The sequence below is a fragment of the Hippopotamus amphibius genome, chromosome 11 (assembly GCF_030028045.1).
Source record: "Hippopotamus amphibius kiboko isolate mHipAmp2 chromosome 11, mHipAmp2.hap2, whole genome shotgun sequence".
In the NCBI taxonomy this organism is placed as follows: Eukaryota; Metazoa; Chordata; class Mammalia; order Artiodactyla; family Hippopotamidae; genus Hippopotamus; species Hippopotamus amphibius.
Genome location: NC_080196.1, coordinates 22,338,207 through 22,353,658, shown reverse-complemented (window position 1 = coordinate 22,353,658; position 15,452 = coordinate 22,338,207).

The following is a 15,452-nucleotide window of genomic DNA, read 5'->3' as shown; positions in this document are numbered from 1 at the left end:
TGTTGAGAATTTTGTGCAACTATGTTCATCAGTGATATAGGCTTGTGATTTTCTTTTTTTGTGACATCTTTGTCTCGTATTGGTATCAAGGTGATGGTGGCCTCACAGAATGTGTTTGGCAGTGTTCCTCCCCCTGCTATAATTTGGAAGAGTTGCGAAGGATAGGTGTTAGCTCTTCTCAAAATGTTGGGTAGAATTCGCCTGTGAAGTCATCTGGCTCTGGGCTTTTGTTTGTTGGGAGATTTTTAATCACAGCCTTCCGTACTTGTGATTGGTCTGTTCATAGTTTCTATTTCTTCCTGGTTCAGTCTTGGAAGACTGTACTTTTCTAAGAATTTACCCATTTCTTCCAGGTTATCCAATTGATTGGCATATAGTTGCTTGTAGTAGTCTCTCATGATCTTTTGTATTTCTGTGGTGTTGGTTGTTACTTCTCCTTTTTCATTTCTAAGTCTGTTGATTTGCATCTCCTCCCTTTTTTTCCTGATGAGTCTGGCTAATGGTTTATCAATTTTGTTTATCTTCTCAAAGAACGAGCTTTTAGTTTTATCAATCTTTGCTACTGTTTCCTTCCTTTCTTTTTCATTTATTTCTGATCTGATCTTTATGATTTCTTTCCTTCTGCTCACTTCGGGGATTTTTGGTCTTCTCTCTCTAATTGTTTTAGGTGTAAGGTTAGATTGTTTATTCGAGATTTTTCTTGTTTCTTGAGGTAGGATTGTATTGCTACAAACTTCTCTCTTAAAACTGCTGTTGCTGCATCCCATAGGATTTGGGTCGTTGTGTTTTCATTGTCATTTGTTTCTAGTTATTTTTTCATTTCCTCTTTGATTTCTTTGTTGTTTAGTAATGTATTGTTTAGCCTCCATGTGTTTGTATTTTTTACAGTTTTTTTCCCCTGTAATTGATATCTAGCCTCATGTCTTGTGGTTGGAGAAGATGTTTGATATGATTTCAGTTTTCTTGAGCTTACTGAGGCTTGATTTGTGACCCAAGATGTGATCTATCCTGGAGAATGTTCTGTGTACACTTAAGAAGAAAGTGTATTCTGTAGTTTTTGGATGGAATGTCCTATAAATATCAATTAAGTTGAGATAGTCTAATGTGTCATTTAAAGCTCATACGTCCATGTTTATTTTGTTTGGATAATCTGTCCATTGGTGTAAGTAGGGTATTAAATTCTCCTACTATTATTGTATTACTGTTGATTTCCCCTTTCATGGCTGTTAGCATTTGCCTTATGTATTGAGGTGCTCCTATGTTGGGTGCATAGATATTTATAATTATTATATCTTCTTCTTGGATTGATCCCTTGATCATTATGTAGTGTCTTTCCTTGTCTCTTGTAATACTCTTTATTTTAAAGTCTAATATGTCTGATATGACTATTGCTATTCTGGCTTTCTTTTGACTTCCATTTGCATGGAATATCTTTTTCCATTCCCTTACTTTCAGTCTGTATATGCCCCTAGGTCTGAAGTGGGTTTCTTGTAGACAGCATATATACAGGTCTTGTTTTTGTATCCATTCAGCCAGTCTGTGTCTTTTGGTTGGAGCATTTAATCCATTTACATTTTTTTTTTTTTTTTTAGTTTCCTCATCTTTATTTTTTTAATTTATTTTAATTTATTATTTTGGGGGGATACACCAAGTTCAATTATCTGTTTTTATACACATATCCCCATATTCCCTCCCTCCCTCAACTCCCCCCCACCTTCCCTCGAGTCCCCCCCATCTTCCCCCTCCCAGTCCTCTAAGGCATCTTCCATCCTCGAGTTGAACACCCTTTGTTATATAACAACTTCCCACTGGCTATCTATTTTACAGTTGGTAGTATATATATGTCTGTGAGAGAGAGAGAGGTTACGCCCACGGCTCCTCCCACCGGCCCGCGAGCCTGCAGCCTCCAGCCACCATCATGGCCGGGCAGCTCTCAGGGGCGGGCACTCCTTGCTGCCGACCTCTTCCCTCCTGTTCTCTCAGTCCATGACCTTACTGGCAACAATTTTCTTCACCCTGAACCAGCTCTCCGGTTCCCACGCTCCCGATCCCGGACCCTCTGTTCAGCTGTGAATCGATGTCTCGGTCTAGGAATGCTGAGCTGCGGTGTGGACCCTCCGTGTGTTTCTCACTCCCTCCTGTCTGCCACAGCTCCACCGCTTCACCCTCTTTGAGCCATTGTAGATGCCTCCCTACCGGTTATGTCGGGATCCTTGTGGTCCTTTCTGGTGTCCGAGGTCGTCTGCTGGTGTTCAACTGGTTCTCTGTGGGAATTATTGTGTCCTTCAGTGCATTCCCAATGCATCTGTGGAGAGTGATGCATTCCACGTCCCTCTACTTTGCTGCCATCATCGTGAATCTCCATTTACATTTAAGGTAATTATTGACATGTATGTTCCTACTACCATTTTCTTAATTGTTTTAGGTTTGTTTTTGAAGGTTTTTTCCTTCTCTTGTGTTTCCTGCCTAGAAAATTTCCTTTAGCAATTGTTGTAAGGCTGGTTTGGTGGTGCCAAATTCTCTTAACTTTTGCTTGTTTGTAAAGCTTTTGACTTCTCCATTAAATCTCAATGAGATTCTTGCTGGGTAGAGTATTCTTGGCTGTAGGTTTTTCTCTTTCAAGACTTTCAGTATATCCTGCCACTCCCTTCTGGCCTGCAGAGTTTCTGCAGCTATTATCCTTATGGGTTTTCCCTTATATGTTATTTGTTGCTTTTCTCTTGCTGCTTTTAATATTTTTTCTTTGTGTTTAATTTTCACTAGTTTGATTAATATGTGCCTTGGTGTATTTCTCCTTGGGTTTATTCTGTATGGGACTTTCTGCGCTTCTTGGACTTGATTAACTATTTCCTTTCCCATTTTGGGTTAAGTCTTCCACTATAACCTCTTCAAATATTTTCTCAGACCCTTTCTATTTTTCTTCTTCTTCTGGGATGCCTATGATTCGAATGTTGGTGTGCTTAATGTTGTCACTGAGGTCTCTGAGACTGTCTTCCATTCTTTTTTTTCTTTTTTCTTTTCCCTGCTCTATGGTAGTTTTTTCCACCATTCTATCTTCCAACTCACTTACTCGTTCTTCTGTCTCAGTTATTCTGCTGTTTATACCATCTAGAGTATTTTTAATTTCAGTTATTGTGGTGCTCATTACTGTTTGTTTGCTCTTTAGTTCTTCTAGGTCCTTATTAAATGCTTCTTGTATTTTCTCTATTTTGTTTGCAAGATGTTGGATCATCTTTACTCTCATTACTCTGAATTCTTTTTCAGGCAATTTTCCTATTTCCTCTTCATTTATTTGGTCTTGTAGGTTTTTATCTTGCTCCTTTGCCTGCAAGGTATTTCTTTGTTTTCTCATTTTGCCTAATTTATATTATTTGCTGTCTCCTTTCCCTATGCTGCCTAGTAGTAATTCCTCTTATTTCTGTTCTCTGCCCCCTGTGGTATGGTTGGTCCAGTGTCTTGCATAGGCTTCCTGATAGGAGAGCCTGGTGCCTGCTTTCTGGTGTGTGGATCTGAGTCTTTTCCCTCTGCTGAGCAGGGCCGTGCCAGGTGGTGTGTTTTAGGGTATCTGTGACCTTAATATGGCTTTAGGTAGTCCGTGTGCTGATGGGTGGGTTTGTGTTCCTGTCTTGTTTGTAGTTTGGTGTGATGTGTCCAGCACTGGCAGTTGCAGGCAGTCAGGTGAATCCGGGTCTCAGACTCTGATAGAGGCCTCCATGAGAATTCTCTGTGGTTAATCTTCCCTATGGCTGATGACTCTCTAGTGGTCTAGTGTCCTGGACTCAGTGCTCCCTCCCCTGAGCCTCCTACTTGACTTCTGGTCTAGGAATTTAGACTCCAGAAGTCGCTCGTCCCAGCAATAAAGGGGATTAAAAAAGACTATCCAAGTCCCAGACTAACGGTAAAAGATAAAGTCAGACAAACAAACGCTGAATCAGGGAAACATGTGCATGCACAAAAAACACAAGAACAGGGCCCAATAAAACATAAAGCACTGGAACAACCTAACAGAAGAACCCCAGAATGCAATCAGACAATTAAAGAGAAAAGCATCAAAAACTCAAAACAAAAGAACAAAAAAACCAAGAAACAAAAACAAAAAAAAAACAGGGAAATTGTGAAAACGAGGACCAAATATAACAGGGACAAAAGAGAAACAGGGAGCAAATATAACAAAGAGCAAGAGAACAACCAGACAGACTGAAGGTTCCCAAAATGAAATCAAACAATTATAATTAGAACTAAGATAAAGGCAAAACCTAATAAAAAAAAAACCAAAGCAGTGTGTCATTTGAAGAATAAAGCAAGGAAACAGGGCAGACTAATAATATTGATGAAAAGTATAATAAGATAAAATAAAATAAAAAGGGACAGAACACAGAGCAACAGAAGAGCATAGTATGACCAGAAATATAAAAAGAAAAAGAAAATAAATAAAAATAGAAATGTATTAAAGATAAAGAAGAAAAGAAGATAGGGGAGATAAACTTGGCACTACAAAAAAGCTAGCTAGAAGTAGAAATATATAAAAAGGCTAAAAATAAAAGTAAAAAATAGAATAAAAAATGTTATAAAATGTGAAGATCCCTTAGGACTAAGATTGTAATTTAAAAAAAAGAAAAGAAAAAAGCTAGCACTGACAATAGAATGGATCAGATCAATAGAAATAATAATTCTGTTTCCTTGCGGTCTCAGCTGTAAAAGTCCTTGTACACGCCTTGAGCCTCAGGCCACCTTCACCTCCCCAAGAGGCTCTCTTCTGCTCTGGGTTGGACTCTGGACCTGCTGTGGGTCCTATGGGGTCCACTTAGGCTCTGATCTGGCCCAATTCCTGTGTGTGCTTGGTCCCAAAGTCCACAGCTTCCAGAGCTAGGCCTTTTTCATTTGTGGGAACATTCACTGTCTACTCAGATATTCCAAAGACATAGGGTCTACCTAGCTTATCATGGGGATTTAGTCTGCAGCATGTATATCTGATAGATTTTAGAACCTCTTCCTTAGTCCCCCTGTCCCTGGTGTTCAGCTTTGGTTTTGTCCCTGCTTCTGCATGTGGTCTAACTGCCAGAGTCTAGTCCTGAGGCTGCCTTGGAGCTCTTTAGGTCTGCCTCAGTGAGGGTTTCCTTTATTGTTCATCTGCAGATGCAGGTGTGTGGAGTGAGAGAGGCTTTGATAGTGGTTCCTCTCCCTGCATGTGACTCAACAGTAGCTCCCTGCTTGGATCACAGGAGCCCGGGAGTGATGCCAAATGTGCAGGGATGCCGGCGGCCCTGGGTTTAGGGAATCTGGCCTTCGTGTGATTCTTTACTGGTGCCTGGCACAAGGCACCTCAGGGGCAGCCCTCAGGGGCTTTTTGTATCACTCTGCGACCAGCAGAGCTTCCTTTATTGTTCATCTGTAGGCGCCAGTGTGTGGGGAGAGAGAGGGTGCAACAGTGGATCTTTCCCCTACATGTGAGTCAGCAGTAGCACCCTGCCTGGGTCGCAGGAACCCTGGCGGCGGTGGCAGTGCCTATTTCACAGGGAAGCCAACAGGCTCAGGTATAAGCAGAGTGTCTCCAGAACTGGCCCACTCTTCAGACTTCTGCTGCAGGCACACCAGGCCAGCCCCGCCAGGGGGCTTTTTCTATCCCTTGTCAACTGTGACAGCCAGGCCCAGAGGGAGCCTCCTTTTGTTCATCACAGGCACTGAAAGGGAGGCTACAACAGTGGCTCCTCCCCACTGCTTGTGACTCAGCAGTAGCACACCACCACCACGGCCACCTGGCTTTCCATGGTAAGCATTCTCTGCTGCAGATTTCTTCCCTCCTGTCCCCTCAGTCCATCTCCCCACAGCTAACAACATTTCTCACCCTGAACCAGTTCTTCAGTTCCCACATTTCAGCTCCCAGATCCACTGTAGAGCTGTGAGCCCATGTCTCTGTCCAAGACACACAGAACTGTGGTGAGGACCCTCTGTGTGTTCCTCGCTCTTTCTCATCTGCCACAGATCAGCCACCTCACCCTCTTTGGATAGTCCCAAATGCTTCCCTTCTGATCCAATCAAATTCCCCTTTGAAGAGGGGGTTCCTATCAGATAAGGGGGGGTTCCCCAAATTCGGCAATCTTTCCTCTGTTTCAGCTCCCCCTGCCCCAGGGTGTAGGACCCATCCCTTTCCTTTCTTCTCCTCCTCTGTCTCCTTTTTTTTTTTTTTCACTTCTGTCCTACCCAGTTACGTCGGGATCTTTGCAGTCCTTTCTGGTGTCCAAGGTCTTCTGCTAGTGTTCAGCTGGTTTTCTGTCAGAACTATTGCATCTTTTGATGTATTCCTGATGCATCTGTGGAGAGAGATGCACTCTACATCCTTCTACTTTGCCATTCTCTTTTTCCCCCCTATTCATAGCCTTTTGGAGTTAAGTGATCCTTCAGTTTTATATTACCATGCTGTTTCTAATAATAATTTATCCCTCTAGATCTGCCTGAGCTGCAAGATGTGGATGAGTGACTGCAGGAGCCAGATGGAGAAGGAGCAGGACACAGACCTGTGTGTGCCACTGGCATGGGTGGCCCCACTGCTGTTGCTACCACTGTTGGTGGCAGCGACATTGCTCTTGCTGGCTTTGGACGCTTGCCTTTGTGGCATGGAAGGGTGAATCTCCCTTCCACGGCTGCAGACCCGCTGCCCCATTTGCATTTCTATACACTAACAATGGACTCTCAGAGAGAGAAATTAAGGAAACAACCCCATTTACCATTGCATCAAAAAGAATAAAAAACCTAGGAATAAACCTACCTAAAGAGGCTAAAGATCTGGAACTTCCCTGGTGGCACAGTAGTTAAGAATCCACCTGCCAATCCAGGGAACACGGGTTCGATCCCTGATCTGGGAAGATCTCACATGGCGCGGAGCAACTAAGCCTGTGCTCCACAACTATCAAGCCTGTGCTCTAGAACCCGAGAGCCACAACTACTGAGCCCATGTGCTGCAACTACTGAAGCCTGCACACCTGGAGCCCACACTCTGCAACAAGAGAAGCCCATGCACCACAACAAAGTGTAGCCCCAGCTCTCCACAACTAGAAAAAGCCCATGCATAGAAATGAAGACCCAACACAGCCAAAAAATAAATAAGTAAAATAAACAAAAAAAAATTTTTTTTAAAGAGGCTAAAGATCTGTACTTAGAAAATCATAAGATGCTGATAAAAGAAATTGAAGAAGACACAGACAGAAGGAAAGATATAGCGTGTTTTTGGATTGTAAGAACCAATGTTGTTAAAACAACCATACTAGCCAAGGCAATCTACAGATTCAATGCAATCCCTATTAAAATATCAATGACATTTGTCACAGAACTAGAACAAATAATTTTTAAATTTGTATGGAACCACAAAAGACTCTGAATAGCCAAAACAACTTTGAGAAAGAAGAATGGAGCTGGAGGAATCACACTTCCTGACTTTAGACTATAAAGCTACAGTAATCAAACAATATGGTACTAGCACAAAAACAGACACATGGATCCATGGAACAGAATCAAAAGCCCAGAAATAAACCCACACACTTATGGTCAATTAATCTATGAAAAAAGAGGCAATAGGCCGACGTAAAAAGATGGCGGCGAAGTAGAGAGACGTGGAGTGCATCCCTCTCCACAGATGCATTGGGAATGCACGGAAGGACGCAGTCATTCCCACAGAGAACCAGCTGAACACCAGCAGACGGCCTCGGACACCAGAAAGGGCTGCGGAGAACCTGACATAGCCGACTGAATATTCGTCAAATCCAATACTTGGACATTACTCTGAGGCTTGGACAGTCTTCTATAAACACCTCTATCACCAGGACAAGCAACCCCAAAAGCTTGGACAACCATGAGGAAACAAAGAAACACCATGCAGGCAAAGGAGCAGGAAAAAAACCCACAAGACCAAATAAATGAGGAGGAAATAGGAAAAATGCCTGAAAAAGAATTTAGAGTAATGATAGTAAAAATGATACAAAATCTCGATAACAAATTAGAGAAAGTACAAGAAACAGTTCATAAGAACTCAGAAAAACAAACAGCAATGGATAACAAAATAACTGAAATTAAAAATACTCTAGATGCTCTAACCAGCAGAATGACTGAGGCAGAAGAAAGAATAAGTGAGTTGGAAGATAGAATGGAAGAAATAAACGCCACAGAGCAGGAAAAAGATAAAAAAATAAAAAGACTAGAAGACAGCCTCAGAGACCTCAGTGATAACCTTAAACGTACCAACATTCGAATTATAGGCATCCCAGAAGAAGAAGAAAACAAGAAAGGGTCTGAGAAAATATTTGAAGAGGTTCTAGTGGAAAACTTCCCCAACATGGGAAAGGAAATAATTCACCAAGTCCAAGAAGCACAGAGAGTCCCATACAGAATAAACCCAAGGAGAAATACACCAAGACACATATTAATCAAACTAACGACAATTCAACACAAAGAAAAAATATTAAAAGCAGCAAGAGAAAAGCAACAAACAACATATAAGGGAAAACCCATCAGGATAACAGCTGACCTTTCTACAGAAACTCTGCAGGCCAGAAGGGAATGGCAGGATATACTGAAAGTCCTGAAAGAGAGAAACCTACAGCCAAGAATACTTTACCCAGCAAGAATCTCATTCAGATTTGAGGGAGAAATCAAAAGCTTTCCAGACAAGCAAAAGTTAAGAGAATTCAGCACCACCAAACCAGCCTTACAACAAGTGCTAAAGGAACTTCTCTAAGGAGGAAGCACAAGAAAAGGAAAACACCTACAAATACAAACCCAAAACAATTAAGAAAATGGTAATTGGAACACACATGTCAATAATCACTTTAAATGTAAATGGATTAAATGCTCCAACCAAAAGACACAGACTGGCTGAATGGATACAAAAACAAGACCCTTCTATATGCTGCCTACAAGAAACTCACTTCAGACCAAGGGATACATATAGACTGAAAGTGAAGGGATGGAAAAAGATATTCCATGCAAATGGAAGTCAAAAGAAAGCTGGAGTAGCAATACTCATATCAGACAAATTAGACTTGAAAGTAAAGACTATTAAAAGAGACAAGGAAGGGCACTACATAATGATCAAGGGATCCATCCAAGAAGAACATATCACAATGGTAAATATCTATGCCCCCAATATAGGAGCACCTCAATACATAAGGCAAATGCTAACAGCTATAAAAGGGGACATCGACAGTAACACAATTATAGTGGGAGACTTGAACACCCCACTTACATCAATGGACAGATCATCCAAACAGAAAATAAATAAAGACACACAAGCTTTAAATGACACATTAGACCATCTCGACTTCATTGATATTTATAGGACATTCCATCCAAAAACGACAGACTACACTTTCTTCTCAAGTGCACACGGAACATTTTCCAGGATAGATCACATCTTGGGTCACAAATCAAACCTCAGCAATTTCAAGAAAATTGAAATCATATCAAGCATCTTCTCAGACCACAACGCCATGAGACTAGATATCAATTACAGGAAAAAAACTGCAAAAAATACAAACACATGGAGGCTAAACAATTCACTCTTAAACAACCAAGGAATCACTACAGAAATCAAAGAGGAAATCAAAAAGTATCTAGAAACAAATGACAACGAAAACACAACAACCCAAAACCTATGGGACGCAGCAAAAGCAGTTCTAAGAGGGAAGTTTATAGCAATACAGTCCTACCTTAAGAAACAAGAAAATGATCGAATAAACAACCTAACCTTACACCTCAAACAACTAGAGAAAGAAGAACAAAGAAACCCCAAAGTGAGCAGAAGGAAAGAAATCGTAAAGATCAGAGCAGAAATACATGAAAAAGAAAGGAAAGAAACCATAAGAAAAATAAATAAAACTAAAAGCTGGTTCTTTGAGAAGATTAACAAAATTGATAAACCATTAGCCAGACTCATCAAGAAAAAAAGGGAGAAGATGCACATCAACAGAATTAGAAATGAAAAAGGAGAAGTCACAACGGACACCTCAGAAATACAAAACATCATGAGAGACTACTACAAGCAACTATATGCCAATCAATTGGATAACCTGGAAGAAATGGATACATTCTTAGAAAAATACAATCTTCCAAGACTGAACCAGGAAGAAATAGAAACCATGAACAGACCAATCACAAGTACAGAAATTGAGGCAGTGATTAAAAATCTCCCAACACACAAAAGCCCAGGACCAGATGGATTCACGGGTGAATTCTATCAAACATTTCGAGAAGAGTTAACACCTATCCTTCTCAAACTCTTCCAAAATATTGCAGAAGGCGGAGCACTCCCAAACTCATTCTATGAGGCTACCATCACCCTGATACCAAAACCAGGCAAAGATGTCACAAAAAAAGAAAACTACAGACCAATATCACTGATGAATATAGATGCAAAAATCCTCAACAAAATACTAGCTAACAGACTGCAACAGCACATTAAAAAAATCATACACCACGATCAAGTGGGGTTTACCCCTGGGATGCAAGGATTCTTCAATATACGCAAATCAATCAACGTGATACATCATATCAACAAATTGAAGGATAAAAACCATATGATCATTTCAATAGATGCAGAAAAAGCTTTTGACAAAGTTCAACATCCATTTATGATAAAAGCTCTCCAGAAAATGGGCATAGAAGGAAATTACCTCAACATCATAAAAGCCATATATGACAAACCAAAAGCCAACATTGTTCTCAATGGAGAAAAACTGGAAGAATTCCCTCTAAGAACAGGAACAAGACAAGGGTGTCCACTCTCACCACTGTTATTCAACATAGTTTTGGAAGTGTTAGCCACAGCAATCAGAGAAGAAAAAGAAATTAAAGGAATCCAAATTGGAAAAGAAGAAGTAAAATTGTCACTCTTTGCAGATGACATGATACTATATATAGAAAACCCTAAAGACTCTACCAGAAAACTGCTAGCACTCATTGATGAGTTTAGTAAAGTAGCAGGATACAAAATTAATGCACAGAAATCTCTTGCATTCCTATACACTAACAACGGAAGAGCAGAAAGAGAAATTAAGGAAACTCTCCCATTCACCATTGCAACCAAAAGAATAAAATACCTAGGAATAAACCTGCCTAAGGAGGCAAAAGATCTGTATGCAGAAAACTTTAAGACATTGATGAAAGAAATCAAAGATGACATAAACAGATGGAGGGATATACCATGTTCCTGGATTGGAAGAATCAACATCGTGAAAATGACTGTACTACCCAAAGCAATTTACAGATTTAATGCAATCCCGATCAGATTACCAATGGCATTTTTCACAGAACTAGAGCAAGAAATCTTACGATTTGTATGGAAACGCAAAAGACCCCGAATAGCCAAAGCAATCTTGAGAAGGAAAAATGGAGTTGGTGGAATCAGGCTTCCTGACTTCAAACTATACTACAAGGCCATAGTGATCAAGACAGTATGGTACTGGCACAAAAATAGAAAGGAAGATCAATGGAACAGAATAGAGAACTCAGAAGTAAGCCCAAACACATATGGGCACCTTATCTTTGACAAAGGAGGCACGAGTATACAATGGAAAAAAGACAGCCTCTTCAATAAGTGGTGCTGGGAAAATTGGACAGCAACATGTAAAAGAATGAAATTAGAACACTTCCTAAGACCATACACAAAAATAAACTCCAAATGGATTAAAGACCTACATGTAAGGCCAGACACTATCAAACTCCTAGAGGAAAACATAGGCAGAACACTCTTTGACATACATCAAAGCAACATCCTTTTTGACCCACCTCCTAGAATCATGGAAATAAAATCAAGAATAAACGAATGGGACCTCATGAAACTTAAAAGCTTTTGCACAGCAAAAGAAACCATAAACAAGACTAAAAGGCAACCCTCAGAATGGGAAAAAATAATTGCCTATGAAACAACGGACAAAGGATTAACCTCCAAAATATACAAGCAGCTCATGCAGCTTCATACCAAAAAAGCAAATAACCCAATCCACAAATGGGCAGAAGACCTAAATAGACATTTCTCCAAAGAAGACATACAGATGGCCAACAAACACATGAAAAGATGCTCAACATCACTCATCATCAGAGAAATGCAAGTCAAAGCCACAATGAGGTATCACCTCACACCAATCAGAATGGCCATCATCACAAAGTCTGGAAACAACAAATGTTGGAGAGGGTGTGGAGAAAAGGGAACTCTCCTGCACTGTTGGTGGGACTGTAAGTTGGTACAGCCACTATGGAAAACAATTTGGAGGTTCCTTAAAAAACTACAAATAGAACTACCATATGATCCAGTAATCCCACTCCTGGGCATATACCCAAAGAAAACCATAATCCCAAAAGAAACTTGTACCATAATGTTTATTGCAGCACTCTTTACAATAGCCAGGACATGGAAGCAACCTAAATGCCCATCAACAAATGAATGGATACAGAAGATGTGGCATATATATACGATGGAATATTACTCAGCTATAAAAAGGGATGAGATGGAGCTATATGTAATGAGGTGGATAGAACTACAATCTGTCATACATAGTGAAGTAAGTCAGAAAGAGAAAGACAAATATTGTATGCTAACTCACATATACGGAATCTAAAAATGGTACTGATGAACTCAGTGACAAGAACAGGGAAGCAGATACAGAGAATGGACTGGAGAACTCGAGGTATGGGAGGGGGCGGGGGGTGAAGGGGAAACTGAGAAGAAGCAGGAGAGTAGTACAGACATATATATACTACCAACTGTAAAATAGTCAGTGGGAAGTTGTTGTATAACAAAGGGAGTCCAACTCGAGGATGGAAGATGCCTTAGAGGACTGGGGCAGGGAGGGTGGGGGGGACTCGAGGGGGGGGCGTCAAGGAAGGGAGGGAATATGGGGATATGTGTATAAAAACAGTTGATTGAACCTGGTGTACCCCCCAAAAAAATAAAATAAAATAAAAAAAAAAAAAAAAAAAAACAAGTGCCCACGTATATACAATGAAATATTACTCAGCCATAAAAAGGAAAGAAATTGAGCTATATATAATGAGGTGGATAGACCCTAGAGTCTGTCATACAGAGTGAAGTAAGCCAGAAAGAGAAAAGCAAATATCATATGCTAACTAATATATATGGAATCTAAAAAAAAAAAAAGGTACTAATGAACCCAGTGACAAGGGCAAGAATAAGAATGCAAATGCAGAGAATGGACTGGAGGACACGGGGTTGGGGGCACGGGGGGCGAATGGGAAGCTGGGACGAAGTGAAAGAATAGCATAGACATATTTACACTACCAACTGCAAAATAGATAGCTAGTGGGAAGTTGCTGTATTACAAAAGGAGATCAACTCGAGGATGGGTGATGCCTTAGGGGGCCAGGACAGGGAGGGAGTCACGGGAGGGAGGGGTTATGGGGATATATGTATAAATATAGCTGATTCACTTTGGTGTACCTCAAAAGCTGGTACAAGAGTGTAAAGCAATTATATTCCAATAAAGAGCTTAAAAAAATAAAAATAAAAACAAGTGCCCAAAATGATGCACTTTAATGCAAAAAAAAAAAAAAAAAAGAGGCAATAATATACAATGGAGAAAAGACAGTCTCTTCAGCAAGTGGTGCTGGGGAAACTGGACAGCTACATGTAAAAGAATGAAATTAGAACATTCTCCAACACCATATACAAAAATAAACTCAAAATGAATTAAAGACCTAAACATAAGGCCAAATACTATAAAACTCATAAAGGAAAACACAGGCAGAACACTCTTTGATATAAATCACAGCAACGACTTTTCAGATCCATCTCCTAAAGTAAAGGAAATGAAAGCAAAAGTAAACAAACAGGACCTAATAAACTTAAAGGCTTTTGCATAGCAAACGAAACCATAGACAAAACAAAAAGACAACCTACTGAATAGGAGGAAATATTGCCAATGATATGACTGATAAGGGATTAATATCCAACATACATAAATAGCTCATACAAATCAACATCAAAAAAACAAACAACTCAAATAAAAAATGGGCCAAAGAACTGAATGGACATTTCTCCAAAGAGGAAATGCAGATAGCCAACAAACATATGAAAAGGTGCTCAATATAGCTAATCATCAGGGTAATGCAAATCAAAACCACAGTGAGATATCACCTCATACCTGTCAGAATGGCTATCATCAAAACAAATACATATAACTAACGTTGATGAGGAAGTGGAGAAAAGGGAATCCTTGTACTTTGTTGGTGGGAGTGTAAACTGGTGCAGCCACTGTGGAAAACAGTAAAGGGGTTTCTCAAAAAACTAAAACTAGAACTACTATATGACCCAGAAATTTACTCCTGGATATATATCTGAAAAAACAAAAACACTAATTTGAAAAGAAACATTCACCCCAATCTTCACAGCAGCATTATTTACAATTGTCAAGATATGGAAACAACCTAAGTGTCAATCAACAGATGAATGGATAAAGAAGATGTGGTATATATAAACAATGGAATACTACTCAGCCATAAAAAAGAATGAAATTTTGCCATTCGCAGCAACATGGATGGACTTGGAGGGCATTATGCTAAGTGAAACAGATCGGACAGATAAAGACAAATACTGTATGATATTGCTTATATGTGGAATCTAGAATGCGCAGAAAATAGTGAATATGACAACAAAGAAGCAGTTTCACAGATACAGAGAACAAACTACTGGTTATGAGTGGGAAGGGAGGAGGGGTCCATATAAGGATGGGGGAGTGGGAGGTACAAACTGTTGGGTCTAGGATAGGCTACGAGGATGTATTGTACAACATGGGGAATACAGCCAATATTTTGTAAACATTGTAAATGGAGTATAACCTTTAAAACTTGTATAAAAATTTTAAAATAATTTTTAAAAATTGATTTCTATCTTATATAATGAGTTAGTATGGATAAAGAAGATGTGGCATATATATATAATGGAATATTACTCAGCTATAAAAAGGGATGAGATGGAGCTATATGTAATGAGGTGGATAGACCTAGAGTCTGTCATACAGAGTGAAGTAAGTCAGAAAGAGAAAGACAAATATTGTATGCTAACTCACATATACGGAATCTAAAAATGGTACTGATGAACTCAGTGACAAGAACAAGGACGCAGATGCAGAGAATGGACTGGAGAACTTGAGGTTTGGGAGGGGGCAGGGGCTGAAGGGGAAGCTGAGACGAAGCGAGAGAGTAGCACAGACATATATATAGTACCAACTGTTAAATAGATAGCCAGTGGGAAGTGGTTGTATAACAAAGGGAGTTCCAACTTGAGGATGGAAGATGCCTTAGAGGACTGGGACAGGGAGGGTGGGGGGAACTCGAGGGAGGGTGGGGGGGGAGTTGAGGGAGGGAGGGAATATGGGGATATGTGTATAAAAACAGATGATTGAACTTGGTGTACCCCCAAAAAAATAATAAATAAATTTAAAAAAAAA